Source organism: Phacochoerus africanus, chromosome X (assembly GCF_016906955.1).
Source record: "Phacochoerus africanus isolate WHEZ1 chromosome X, ROS_Pafr_v1, whole genome shotgun sequence".
Classification (NCBI taxonomy): Eukaryota; Metazoa; Chordata; class Mammalia; order Artiodactyla; family Suidae; genus Phacochoerus; species Phacochoerus africanus.
In genome coordinates this window covers 55,955,015-55,970,534 of record NC_062560.1, presented here as the reverse complement: position 1 = coordinate 55,970,534, position 15,520 = coordinate 55,955,015, and positions in this window count along the sequence as shown.

The following is a 15,520-nucleotide window of genomic DNA, read 5'->3' as shown; positions in this document are numbered from 1 at the left end:
TTTTGTACCAATCCTTATCTTTAAGGGAAACTATATATATTGGTACTGTTCATAAGGCATTCAGTCCAATTTCCTAGTGTTACTAGGGTGGTTATCCCTGGCGTGGTTTAATTGTTCCTAACATAAGAGAGTCTTTAACTTAAATGACCATAGCCTGGTGTTAACCACATAAATTTATACTGTAATTGGGGAAGTTATATTCCTTGGCTGAAGTCTTGCTTAGTGAGATGCAGTTTGAGTAACTTTAGAAAAAAAATATATTTATGGCCAGGGTCAGAGCAGATATTAATAATTGGCCAAGTGAGGGGATCCCACCTAGTAATAGTGGCTTGAACAGACTTACATTTTTTTCTAGAAAAAAAATTTCCAATGGGCCAACTAATAAGAGCTTTGGAGGGGAGAAACCCACCAAAAGTAAACCCCAAAACTACTTGAACTGATTAATAAATTCAGCAAAGTAGCAGGATATAAGATTAACATTCAGAAGTCAGTTGCATTTCTGTATACCAGCAATGAAATATTAGAAAAGGAATACAAAAATATAATACCTTTTAAAATTGCACCTCACAAAATCAAATACCTCGGAATACACCTGACCAAGGAGGTAAAGGACCTATATGCCGAGAACTATAAAACTTTAATCAAAGAAATCAAAGAAGATGTAAAGAAATGGAAAAATATTCCATGTTCCTGGATTGGGAAAATCAATATTGTAAAAATGGCCATACTACCCAAAGCAATCTACAGATTCAATGCAATCCCTATCAAATTACCCAGGACATTTTTCACAGAACTAGAACAAACAATCCAAACATTTAGATGGAACCACAAAAGACCCAGAATTGCCAAAGCAATCCTGAGAAACAAAAACCAAGCAGGAGGCATAACTCTCCCAGACCTCAAGAAATACTACAAAGCCACAGTCATCAAGACAGTGTGGTACTGGTATCAAAACAGACAGACAGACCAATGGAACAGAATAGAGAACCCGGAAATAAACCCTGACACCTAGGGTCAATTAATCTTTGACAAGGGAGGCAAGAACACAAAATGGGAAAAAGAAAGTCTATTCAGCAAGCCTTGCTGGGAACCCTGGACAGCTGCATGCAAAGCAATGAAACTAGAACACACCCTCACACCATGCACAAAATACACTCCAAATGGCTGAAAGACTTAAATATACCACAGGACACCATCAAACTCCTAGAAGAAAACATAGGCAAAACACTCTCGGACATCAACCTCATGAATATTTTCTTAGGTCAGTCTCCCAAAGCAATAGAAATTAGAGCAAAAATAAACCCATGGGACCTCATCAAACTGAAAAGCTTTTGCACAGCAAAGGAAACCCAAAAGAAAACAAAAAGACAACTTACAGAATGGGAGAACATAGTTTCAAATGATGCAACCGACAAGGGCTTAATCTCTAGAATATATAAACAACTTATACAACCCAACAGCAAAAAAGCCAATCAACCAATGGAAAAATGGGCAAAAGACCTGAATAGACATTTCTCCAAAGAAGATATACAGATGGCCAACAAACACATGAAAAAATGCTCAACATCGCTGGTTATAAGAGAAATGCAAGTCAAAACTCCCATGAGATACCACCTCACACCAGTCAGAATGGCCATCCTTAATAAATCCACAAATAACAAGTGCTGGACGGGGTGTGGAGAAAAGGGAACCCTCCTGCACTGTTGGTGGGAATGTAAACTGGTACAGCCACTATGGAGAACAGTCTGGAGATACCTTAGAAATCTATACATAGAACTTCCATATGACCCCACAATCCCACTCTTGGGCATCTATCCGGACAAAACTCTACTTAAAAGAGACACGTGCACCCGCATGTTCATTGCAGCACTCTTCACAATAGCCAGGACATGGAAACAACCCAAATGTCCATCGACAGATGATTGGATTCGGAAGAGGTGGTATATATACACAATGGAATACTACTCAGCCATAAAAAAGAATGACATCATGCCATTTGCAGCAACATGGATGGAACTAGAGAATCTCATACTGAGTGAAATGAGCCAGAAAGACAAAGACAAATACCATATGATATCACTTATAACTGGAATCTAATATCCAGCACAAATGAACATCTCCTCAGAAAAGAAAATCATGGACTTGGAGAAGAGACTTGTGGCTGCCTGATGGGAGGGGGAGGGAGTGGGAGGGATCGGGAGCTTGGGCTTATCAGACACAACTTAGAATAGATTTACAAGGAGATCCCGCTGAGTAGCATTGAGAACTTTGTCTAGATACTCATGTTGCAACAGAAGAAAAGGTGGGGGAAAAATGTAATTGTAATGTATCCATGTAAGGATAACCTGACCCCCTTGCTGTACAGTGGGAAAAAAAAAAAAAATAAAAATAAAAATTTGACACTTGGGAAGTTTATTAAAATATCAAAAACTTTTAAAACATTTGGTCAAATAGAATTATAGATCATTGTGAAATAATAACTTATTTACTGAACCAAAGTAACAAAAATTTAAAAAGCAAACATAAACCACTTAACAACAAAGAAATTTATATGATCTATTACCAAAGGCAGCATTCCCAGAAAATCTTGTTTTCTTAAAAGGGAGACCAAATCCAAGTCTTAACAGAGAGACCAAATCAAAATCCTCAGCCCACTCCCAACAAAGTCCACGTATTCATCCAAACTTCCCTTTTCATTTTCACAAACCTTATGCAACTTTCTACATCCCTATCATTTTGTCCTTTAATTCCTTTTTATTCAAAATCATCCAGCTCTAAGGCAAAAATCACTCTCTTTTTCCCTTAAGAAAACGCAATGCCATTCCTCATACCTTTTGTCCAAGCCCAAAGTCTCAGGCGAAACAGGCTATTATATTTCAAGGACATAATAAGAGTTACTGGTTGGAGTAGGGGAAGCTCAGTCTCCCCACTGAGAGTTCTGATAGTTGGAAGAAGTTAGAAGGAGATCCTTTGGAATGTTAGGAGAGTTTTTGATTCCTCAGGCATTTGATTATAGGAGCCACATAGAGTGAGAGTCTAATAAAGGGCCAGAAAGGCCTGAACATAGGGAGCCTCAGTACTGTGGCTGTAAAGATCCAATTGTAAAATACTAGACCCATTTTCAGGCCATTTTTCCATCCACCAAATTATGTAAAGTCCAGGCAGTGTTAAGACCTAAGACCTTCTGACTTAGAAAAGGGATCTTCCCAGAGTTCCCTTTGTGGCTCAGTTGTTCACAAATCTGACTAGGAACCATGAGGTTGAGGGTTTGATCCCTGGCCTTACTCAGTGGGTTAAGGACCTGGTGTTTCCATGAGCTGTGGTGTAGGTCGCAGACGCAGCTCGGATCCTGCATTGCTGTGGCTGTGGTGTAGGGTGGCAGCTGCAGCTCCGATTAGACCCCTAGCCTGGGAACCTCCATATGCCACAAGTATGGCCCTAGAAAAGACAAAAATACAAAAAAAAAAAAGAAAAAAGAAAAGATAAGGGATCTTCCCATGTTAAGGAACCTGCAACCCTGAGAGATTCCTCCTAAAAATGATGTCCATTATCCTGAAAACATTACCTAGGAGGCTTATGAAGGGGATTCAGAGCATACCTGAATTCTATTCATTCTTAATGCCAGTGGGGTTTGGCATGTTCTCTAGTTCCCCCACTGACTCCTGACCAGAGGTATCTCTGGTCGTCCTTAGTTCCTTGTAAGAGGTGCTCTCCCTTACTACCTGAAAAGAACATTTGTACAAGTGCTGAGTAGTTGCCAGGACTTCCTTCAGAGGGGAGAGGGTTGGGGAGGGTAGGATCTGTTGTCTATAACAGTACACAGATTACCAAAGCCTGGAGAAAAGGGGGAACTCCTGGAGGAATTGGACTTAGCCGCAATGGAAAATGCCACGGAGGTCAGGACCTGAGGACCAAATAGTGGGAATATTCCCATAGAGGATTTTGGACATAGGGAAGAACCCCAAATCTGTCACTCCATTTGCCAGCAAAGGTAAAATCGAAGGGGATGTAAGGATTTTACCTGACAATAACAATGAATTTGGCAAGGAAAAGTGAGCAGTTTAGAAATAAGTTTCAGAAAAAAATTTCCCAAGATGGCACTAAAGTATCAGGTGAAAAAGAAACCTCGCCACACAGATAAAGCAGGAGGGAAAGTCACAGAGGAGGGTGAGGTGTGGGGTGCACATGGAAAAAGATGCTCAAAGACAGTGAAGGTGAGGAGTGGAACGTGTGGGCCACTTAGCAAACAGGAGGTTGTAAGAAGAAACCCTGGGGGCCTGGGAGTGTAATTCTTTGCCCCTGCAAGTCAATGAGTGGCATGTAGCAGAGTGCAACTTGCTCAAAGCCCCGCCGAATGTTTTCCCCACAGGATGAGATGATACTGGTGATGTATGCACTGCTTGGGCCCATGGCATTCTGGGGGTCATAGGCAGAAATGGAGAGCCAGTGAATTTACCTGACAGCAGGAGAAAGGGGGAGAAAGAGAGAGAGAAAGACCCCTTGGGCTCCTTCGCAGTTGGAAATCATGTTTCTGAGGCAGGAGATAGATAGGTCCCAGGCTGGGAATCTGGAATCTGTACCCTCAGGACAAAGAATTCAAGATAAAGTTTCTGGCAATAACAAGGAGGAGCCGAGTCTTTCTTGGATAAAGATAAAGAGACCACATATTTCTCATTCTTGAGGTCAAGGAGACTTCCAGAAGACACATGACCCTCAAGGGTCAGAGAATGGAGTGGCACCAGACCATAGCACACCCTGTCAACTTCCCAGAAACTATGGTGCTGCTAGAATCCATCTTGGCTAAAAGATGCACATGTACACAGAAGAGGGCCCTGAGTCAGGTCAAATATGGACTCAAGACCAGACAAAGCAAGATGACTGGCCAGAGAAATCCCAGAAGAACTGCCCCCATACAGGTGATTTAAACCTCCCCTAAAGCATGTGGTATTCTCTTTCTCTGTCTCTGTCTCTCTGCCCTCCACCTCCTGAGCCAGCCAATCCTTTCTCTGCATGTATCTTCTCTCTTAATAAACACTTGATTTGCCTCACTACCCTCGGTGTCTTTGCTGAATTTTTTCTCCATAGGGAGAAGGACCTACATCAATTCTGTTGGCCCTTGAGGTCTAGTGGTTAAGGTTCAGTACTCTCACCCTGCAGCCACCTAAGAACATTTTCACCAGCCTCCAAGGACAGTGTCAGCTGCCACCCAAGTGTCATTTGAATCTGCACTGCTTGGGAAATAGCCCTGCCACCCTTAAACTTTAAATAAGGGGAGCCATAACACAGTGAGCAGATAGAGATTATGCCCTGTGGGCCTTAGAAAGGAAGCAAAGCAGAGAGTGAGAGCAAGTGAGTTTTGTGGGGGTGAGAGTGAAAATCAGGGTTATCCTACCCACAGATGGGCAAGACCTCCAGTTTACCTTGAAGTTCCTGTATTTCAAGAACAAATCATCTGAAGAATAATTGAAGCAAGATTTTAATTCCCTGCTTAGGAACTGAAGCTGGGCAGCCTGGGTGAAAACCAGGAGTCCTAGCTGCTACAAAAGATATAGGCTGAGGGCTAAAATCAGAGTTGTCCTGATTCTTACCCCCACTGAAAGCAAGAATATTTCAAGGAGACAAAAACAGTAAAAATAGGCGCAATATTTATTATTGTAAGCACAGCGTATGTGGAAGAGTATACAGGGAAGCAGTCTAGAAACAAAAGAGTACACCCAGAGAGGGGTGTTGAGAGGAGTATGGACAATTCCTGCTAGTGTGCCAAAGAGGTGATTTAAAAGACTTATATAAGAGCAATTCTTCCAGGTCTTTGTTGTTTTCCTTTGGCCAATTAATCTTGTTTCATCTCTTACACCTGATTGAACCCAGATTCCTCCTCAATATGTGTATGTGCATCTTGTGTCCAAGATGGATTCCAGAGCAAGGGCCTATAGAAACTTTTCCAAGACTTATTATGGCCTGGTCCGCCCTCCCATCCTGACCCTGAGGGGCCTTTCCATACATGTGTAGTTGGGGTCTCCCTGACTCCAAGGATGGAAAATACATGACCTCTTGATCTTTTGCCCAAGCAAGGCTGAGCCCCTCTCTGTCCCTGCCATTACCATAGTTTAAAGCATCCACAGAAGGCAAAGTCTATTTACCCAGTTCCTGTTGTTATTTCTATCTCCAAGTATAAACAGGTGGCTGGTTGTAACTGTCTAGTGTGGACCCCATCTATCTCCTGCCTCAATAACTCTTATCATTCTCTGAAATTATATCACACAGTATTTGTTTTCCTGTAGGTTGTTTCTCTCCTTTCACTAGAGTGTAGGCTCCATGAGGGCCAGGACTTTGTTCTGTTCACTGCTGCATCTGCAGTACTTGGAATAGTGCCTGGTATATATAAGAACTCAATATTTCTTTAAGAGTTATTGAATTCATGCATACCACCCAGTCCCCACATTTCTTCTTTGCCCTTATCATATTAGAAATTCTTACACCAGGGTAACAGAAGGCTCTAAAGGAACTTGTATCTGGAGTATTGGAGCTACCCTCACTATCTACAATAATTGTACAGTTATGGTTCAGACCCTTAGAATAGGTAATTAAATTTAAAAATTATTTAAGAAATTTCTAAAAACTGACAAAAGTAGCTTTAACAATTATTAACATACAACAAATCTTGTTGAATCTAAACCCTCTACTCTTACCCATCCCTTTTATTAATTTCGCAGCTTTAATGTGGTATAATTTTCATACAAAACTCCATATATTGAATTGATGAGCTTGATGTATATGTATGCTCATGAAACTATGGCTGCAATCAATTATAATGAACATATTAATCACCCAAAAATGTAAAACAGTGGGGTTTTTTTGTTTATTTTTTTCTTTTAATTTTATTGGAGTACAGTTTACTTACAATGTTGTATTAGTTTCAGATGTACATCAAAGTGAATATATATCTCCATTCTTTTCTCACATATAGGGTATTACAAACTATTGAGTAGAATTCCCTAAGATACACAGTAGGTTCCCATTAATCATCTATTCTATACAGTAATGTGTATATGTTACTTCCATTCTCCCAATTCCTCCCTTCCTCCCAAGGATTCCCTTATGGTAACCATAAGATTGCTTTTGAAATCTGTGGGTCTGACTCTGTTCTACAAACAAGTTCCCGTACATCATTTTTTATTAGACTTCACATATAAGTGCTATTATATGACATTTACCTTTCTCTATCTGACTTACTTCACTCAGTATGATAATCTCTATGTCCAACCATGTTGCTACAAATGGCATTATTTCATTAATTTTTATGGCTGAGTAATATTCACTGTGTATATGTAACACATCTTCTTTATCCATTCCTCTTTCCATGGGCATTTAGAATCTTCATGTCTTGACTATTGAAAATAGTACTGCAATGAATATTGTGGTGCACTATCTTTTCCAATTATGGTTTTCTCTGTCCAGAAGTCGGATTGTTGGATTATATGTAATTTGTTTTTAATTTTTTAAGGAACCTCCATACTGTTCTCCATAGCGAAGGAGGAGGGTTCCTTCTCCCACCAAAATTGTAGGAAGGTTCTCTTTTCTCCACACCCTCTCCAGCATTTATTGTTTGTAGACTTATTGGTGATGGTTATTCTGGCTGGTGTAAGGTGGTACCTAATTGTAGTTTTGATTTCCATTTCTCTAATAATTAGTGATGTTGAGCATCTTCACTAATTATTTCTGATTTCTTTGGAGAAATGTCTGTGTAGATCTTCTGCCCATTTTTTTTTATTTCTCCAATACATTATTTTTTTCCCCTACTGTACAGCATGGTGAGCCAGTTACACATACATGTATACATTCTTTTTTCTCATATTATCATGCTCCATCATATATGACTAGACATAGTTCCCACTGCTACACAGCAGGATCTCATTGCTAATCCATTCCAAAGGCAATAGTCTGCATCTATTAACCCCAAGCTCCCATCCTTCCCACTACCTCCCCTCCCTCTTGGCAACCACAAGTCTATTCTCCAAGCTCATGATTTTCTTTTATGTGGAAAGGTTCATTTGTGCTATATATTAGATTCCAGTCATAAGTGATATCATATGGTATTTGCCTTTCTGTTTCTGACTTACTTCACTCAGTATGATAGTCTTCAGTTCCATCCGTGTTGCTGCAAATGACATTATTTTGAAAAAATGCTCAACATCACTGATTATTAGAGGAATTCAAATCAAAACTACCATGAGATACCACCTCACACCAGTTAGAATGGCCATCATTAATAAGTCCACAAGTAACAAATGCTGGAGGGGGTGTGGAGAAAAGGGAACCCTCCTGCACTGTTGGTGGGAATGTAAGGTGGTACAGCCACTATGGAGAACAGTATGGAGGTACCTTAGAAATCTATACGTAGAACTACCATATGACCCATCAACCCCACTTTTTGGCATATATCTGGACAAAACTTTCCTTGCAAAAGACACATGCACCCGTGTGTTCATTGCAGCACCATTCACAATAGCCAAGACTTGGAAACAACCCAAATGTCCATCGACAAATGTTTGGATTAAGAAGATGTGGTATATATACACAATGTAATACTATTCTGCCTATTTTTTTATTGGGTTGTGTATTTTTTGATATAAAGTTCCACGCTTTTTTGTATTCTTTGGGGATTAATCTCTTGTTTTCTTCATTTGCAAAGATTTTCTCCCATTCTGAGAGTTGTGTTTTCATTTTGTTTATGGTTTCTTTGATGTGCAAAAGCTTTTAAGTTTAATTAGGTCTTATTGGTTTATTATTTTTTTAATCTTCATTACTCCAGGAGGTGGATTGAACAAGATATTACTGCAATTTATGTCAAAGGGTGTTCTGCCTATGTTTTCTTTTAGGAGTTTTATAGTATCTGGCCTTACATTAAGGTTCTGAATCCATTTTGAGTTTATTTTTGTGTATCATGTTAGGGAATATTCTAATTTCATTGTTTAAGTACAGTTTTTCCAGCACCACTTATTGAAGAGACTAGCTTTTCTACATTGTATTGTTTTGCTTCCTTTGTCATAGATTAATTGGCTATAGATACATGGATTTATTTCTGGGCTTTCTATGCAGTTCCACTGACCTGTACTTTTGTTTTTATGACAGTGCCATAGTGTTTGGATGATTGTAGCTTTGTAGTGTGGTCTGAAGTCAGGGAGCCTGATTCCTCCAGTTCCATTTTTTTGTCAAGGTTGTTTTAGCTATTTGGGGTCCTTTGATTGGGATTGCATTGAATCTGTAGATTGCCTTGGTTAGTTTAGTTATTTTAACAATATTGATTCTTCCAATCCAAGAGCATAGTATATCTTTCCATCTGTTTATGTCATCTTTAATTTCTTTTATCAGTGTCTTGCAGTTTATAGAGTATAGGTCTTTTTGACTTTTCTTTTTGTGTGTGTGTGTGTGCTTTCTAGGGCTGTACCTGTGGCATATGGAAGTTCCCAGGATAGGGGTCCAATCAGAGCTGCAGCTGCCAGCCTATGCCACAGCCATAGCCACACCAGAACTGAGCCACATCTGCAACCTACACCATAGCTCACAGAAATGCCAGATCCTTAACCCACTGAATGAGGCCAGGGATGAACCTGCATCCTCAAGGATACTTGTCAGATTCATTACCACTGAGCCACAGTAGGAACTCCCCCTTTTTACTCTGTAGGTAGGTTTATTCTTAGGTATTCTATTCTTTTTGATGTGATAGCACGTGAGATTGTTTCCCTAATTTTGCTTTCTGACCTTTCATTGTCAGTATATAGAAATGTAAGAAATGTCTGTGTATCAATTTTGTTTTTTGCTGAACAGTGTTGTTGTTTCTTTGTTTTTTTAACTGAAGTTTACCACTCAATAGTCATTTGTGAAATCACTTCTGGGATGATTGATGAAAGACAGCTCTACATAGGCTTGGCGCCTCATTTTCTTCCCCTTAGTAGTTTAGCTGAGAGCTTGGCTATGCTGTAATAAACCAGTTGCAGAAAGACAAAGCCTTTAGTTAATATCAGCATTCCTGGCTGACTAGGCTCTTCTGAGGGGTCCCTTTGTATATTAACCTTGGCCCTGGGCATGCACACTCCCTAGCATTGTTCCTGATATGGGAGATCATTGATACATTTCTAGTTACTTAATGAAACTTAGTGTCATCTTAGCCCCTTTCCCCAGTGTAGAGGCAGAAATTAAGTTTTTTGGAGTGCTCACAGTGGCACATTCAGCATGAAATCCAAGCAGAACCCTCGTTGCTAGGACTTTGGCCTTTGTACATACAGAACTTCAGTGAATGGACTATGCCATGGAACAAGGAGATGTTGGGAGACTGTGTGCTCTACTACTTCTTGGCTTACTTGTAAGTTTTCCCCCAACAAGCCCCATGTTGATCTGTACCTTGTGACATATCAAAAGCTGGCTTTACAAATATTACCAATACGGCCTGTTGATAAGACCAAAGTGAGTTTATTGCATGCAGGGGAGAAGGAAAACTCCACTTCTGCAAAGCTTCACCAAAGTTGTCTCAGAGGGAGGGAAGGCAAGCTAGAACTAAAGAAATAAAAGTTTGGTTTGAGGCAGATCTTTCAGTGAAGGGACTGAATTATAATTAAGTAAGGATCATTATATAACAGTCCAGGATTGATGCAAACAGTAAGAGAAGGAATTTGAGGTAAAGGATTTAAAGAATCTTAGAGCATTTCAAACTCTCTGTTGTAGTCTATTCAAGAGTTAGTTGTGATTTGGGGGATGGTCTAGTAATGACCATTTGCCCAGGGTTGGGGGAATGGATCAAGGAAAGGTAAAGTCATGCTAATGAAGATGGTAGAATAGCAAAATCGAGTTAGTGTAGACAGTAAAGTATAATTTCAGTTTTCAGTGTCCAGGCTAAGTATGGGAATAGAAGATTTTGGTTCTCAGGTATTAGTGGTGTGTGTCCTTGATCCTTTCACATGACCGTGATGACTAGTTTTTTTTTTTTTTGTAAAAAGAAACTAAATAAAATTGAATTGTTATATAGTAAGGGTGAGAATTGTTTTTTGAAATTTTGCTTCAGTTATACATATATAAGTGTGAAATGAGTCATGAAATGAAATGTATTTCTTACAGTAGGTCTGGATCCAGAAATGTTCAAAATGTAATGCCTTAGAAAAATGCTAATAGACCCCTAAAAGGGATGGCTTCCTCTCTCAGCCAGTTTGCATTGCTCCAAGCTAAACTTTCATGCTAATAGTAGAGGTGTGTCTGGATATATTAAGGAGAAATACACAATCTAAGAATTGGAGCAGAGGCCCTGTCTAGGTAGATTAAGTGGGAACTCTGAATCTGTAAGGCTGTCCAGTATTTTGGCAGAAAGCTGGAAGAAGTAGTGTTATTACTGCAGTACAAAAGATGGAGGCTAGACACAAATAACACCTTCTTACTGTGAGCATTGCCAGGGTATAAAATCAATCCTTAAGCAGGAATAGGTTCCCATTTGACTGAGAAACAATCTATTTAGACAGGGGACTGGATTAAGATTTATTATGGGATACCCTCCATTGGGAGGATCCTAAAATAGAAGCAGCCAGTTAATTTGAGCTGTGTTTTCTGGCTATTACCTCCCAATACCTGATTCTGAATGTTGTTGAATAGAATAAATGTGACACAGTGGACAATGATGAATTTCCATTCTCAAGTGGGGTTGGTTGTCTACTTCTCTGAGGAAATTCTGCCAAGTCTATAAACTATAGTTTTACAAGGTTAGAGGTTTTTGGAGTTCCCATAATGGCTCAGCAGGTTAAGAACCCAACTAGTATCCATTAGGATGTGGGTTCAATCCCTGGCTTTGCTCAGTGGGTTAAGTATCCTGCATTGCCCCAAGCTGTAGTGTAGGTTGCAGATGTGGCTCAGATCCCGTATTGCCGTGATTGTGGCATAGGCCAGCAGCTGTAGCTCCAATTTGATCCCTAGCCTGAGAACTTCCATATGACACAGGTGCAGCCCTAAAAGAGAAAAAAAGGTAAAAAAAAAAGGCTGGAGGTATTGGAAGGGACATTAGTCCTACTGCCCTCTTCCCCCCAGCCCTGAAATTCCTCAAAAGGTTCAATTTCTATGGATAAGGCACTGTCTTCTCCACTTAAAATGTGAATTCTCCTTTGGCTCAGAATTTTAGCCTTTCACTCTGTTTTTTTTTTTTTTCTTTTTCTTTTTTCTTTTTTACTGCTGCACCTGAGGCATCAGGACGTACCCAGGCTAGTGGATGAATTGGAGCTGCAGCTGAGGCCAAGGCAATAGCTTGAGGCAATGCTAGATTTTTACCCCCCTGAGTGAGGCCAGGGATCAAACCTGAATCCTCACAGAGACAACAGAGTGGGTCCTTAACCTGCTGAACCACAGCAGGAACTCCAGCCTTTGACTGTTTTTCCTACTTATCAAAAAGAGGATTATTTATTATTATTTTTTTTAGATAAACAGCAATACTACCTTGGTAAGAGTTGATGTGATTTACTCAGGAATTCATTCAGCAAACAAGCATTAAGGTTAATTGGAGCCCTGGATTTCTGTGCTTTTGAAGCTTTCATGGTCTGAAGCAGATCTGTAAACAGGTAAATATGTCTGACGTTATGGAAAGCCTGGACTTCAGAGCCACAACAGACCTGGGAAGGAATTAATTGCATCTCCCTCCCTTCTTCTTATTTTACTTTATTTTTTCCCTCCTTTCTTGATAGTACCATCTTAGGCCATGCAGGTGAGCTTTGGGTTTCTCATCTGTAAACTGATGGGAATAAAACCAACTTTGTAGAATCGTGAAGACCATGTGAAAGATAAAATGCATGGGACAATTAAGAAGGTGAATTTATTCAGGGTATAGCCATATGGAGAAGGCTTAAAGAAAAGAAAGTAAATTTAGGGTTTCATAGAGGCAGATAAACACAGGAGTCATCATATGTCTATGGGAGTCATGAGGAAGTTTGGAAAGGGTCTTATCTCAGAATATGCCAGGGCAATGTGGTCCTTTACAATTAGCTTCATTTTTAGAATATGAAAGAGTGAGGGAGTTTTTCAACTGTGGCTGCTTTCTTGGAGCCCAGGGCTCATATAAAGATTAATGTCATCAAGCACTTAGCATAGGGCTTGTGTTTCTTTCTTTCTCTTCCTCCAACAGAAGGGTATACAAAGTTGTGTGATGGTTCAGAGAAGGGCTTGGCAGATTTAATCTGCTTGAGAGAACTGGATTTGGCAAAGTATGTTGAATCTTAAAGATCAATAGTGGTTTGCCAAAACGAGGGAAGGAAGAAGAGCATTCTAGATAGTGCTGACAAAATAGAGAAATGCATAGAGGCTTACAGGAGATGCACATATTCAAAGACCAGTTGTAACTTAAATGTGATATAAGGAGTAACTGGATATATGGTGGGTTAGAACCAAATTGTAAAAACTCTTCCAAAGCCATTTAATGCCTACTGTTTCAGGAAAACAGTCCAGGAATTTATGATCCAAACAAGATTAGGTTCCAGCTTATGAGATCCCCTTCCCTCCTGTGTAGGGAATGGAGGCAATGAGTAGTACATGATCCAGAGATCATGTAGGAAAGTAGTACACTATCCAGAGAGATTCAAAGCCTGAATTAGTGCAATGGCCATGGAGATGTCAAGGAAAGGAGTGATTAAAAAATAGTAGGTAGAGAGTTCCTCCATGGTCTAGTGGTATAGGACTTGGAACTCTCACCACTGCAGCCTGGGTTTGATCCCTGGTCTGGGAACTAATATCTCACATCAAGCTGCTGCATGTAGTGGACCAAAAGAAAAAAGAAAGAAAAAATAAATAGATAAATAGTAAGTAGGATTTACTAGACAGATTATGTAGTTGTGGGCAAAAGCAGCATGGAGGCAAAGGAGGAAGTGGAATAGTAGACAATGATACTATTAAAAGCAATATAGCTTAATATTTCAAGTGCTTACAATGTGTTAGTAATATTTCTAAGGGCTCTACACTTATCTCTTTTAATCTACACAAAAATCTTGTAAGTGCTCTTTTTTCTCCATTTTAAAATAAAGAAAATGAGACATATAGAAGTTAAATAACTTGCTCAAGTTTTTACAGGTAGTTAGGCTAGAATTCAAGCAGACACTGTTTGAGTAGAGATTGAAGTATGATTGATCATTGGTGGTGTTGCTATTTACTAGTATTGAAGGATATTGGATGGAGACAGACTTATGGGGAAAATATTTTAGTTTTGGACAGATTGATATTGAGTGCAATAGGGAGATGATTAAATGGGTATAGAGTTTCTGAGAGAGATTAGGATCATAGTTGGAGGCTTGAAGGGCATCAACTTATAGGTAGATGCTCAGTAGAGGAGTTAGGACTGCCTTGGGTGATGGGATGCACAAGAGTGGGGGTGAGTAGAGGAAGGGAAATGGTGAGTAGAGGAAGGGAAACATATAAAGGGAATCATTAGCTCGGAGATAAATTTGATGTGTTTTAAGATTTTACAAGCAATGCCTCATATTTGGAGAGTGCTCATTTAATTCAAACCCACTGGTACAGCTGGAGGTGCCCCATACCACCACATGTGCAGGGATTTTTAGGATTCTTGACATATGCAAAGATGGATTCAGTAGTGGCTGTGGTAGGCTGAACCCCTCCCCCCCGCCCTTCCACAAAGACATCCATAGCCTAATTCCTGGTACCTGTGAATGTTACTTTATATGGAAATTTTTTAAAAAAAAGATATTTTATACAATAAAAAAATTTTAAGGTAAGTTTAATTGCAGATATATGTAAATTAAAGATCTTGAAATGGGAAGATTATCCAGATGGGCCCTAAATTCAATCACATGTAGTAGAGGGAGGCAAAGGGAGATCTTACACAAACAGAGAAAAAATGAAGTGAAGACAAATCAGAGAAACATTTGGAGATGCTGGTCTCGAAGATTGGAATGATGTGGTTACAAGCCAAGGAATGCCATTAGCCTCCAGAAGCTGGAAAAAATGAGGAATGGATTTTCCCCTGCCAACCCACCTGGATTTCAGTAAAATAATACTGATTTTAGACTTATGACTTCCAGAACTATGAGAAAATTTCTTTTATTTTAAGCCACCAAGTTTGTGGAAATTTGTTATAGCGGCACAGGAAATTAATATAGTGCCTCTTCAAATCAGACTTGGTCCAGTAATTCCTCATTTGCAATAGGTCTCAGGCTTAATTTGCCACATATTAGACATGATACTCTTTTTATGTGCTTTGGTCAAGTTTTCTTAGAACACGTGGAATAGAGAGAACTTCAGATTTGTGGGGATGGAAAGGGGAAGGATAGGGCCCTTAACCTGAAAAGTACTAACCAAAAGTAATGTCTAAACCACCAAAATGTTCATGAATGATTCCTGCAGACCTGACAGCTCCTTTGACTGGATTGGATCATAAAGAGTCATATAAGTCATTTCCCTGTCTTTGCCTGAACACAGTCAATATCCCAAATGTGGAAAGGTTATCTGGTTTCTTGAAGACACTTGACCTACTGCTTGGCATGTT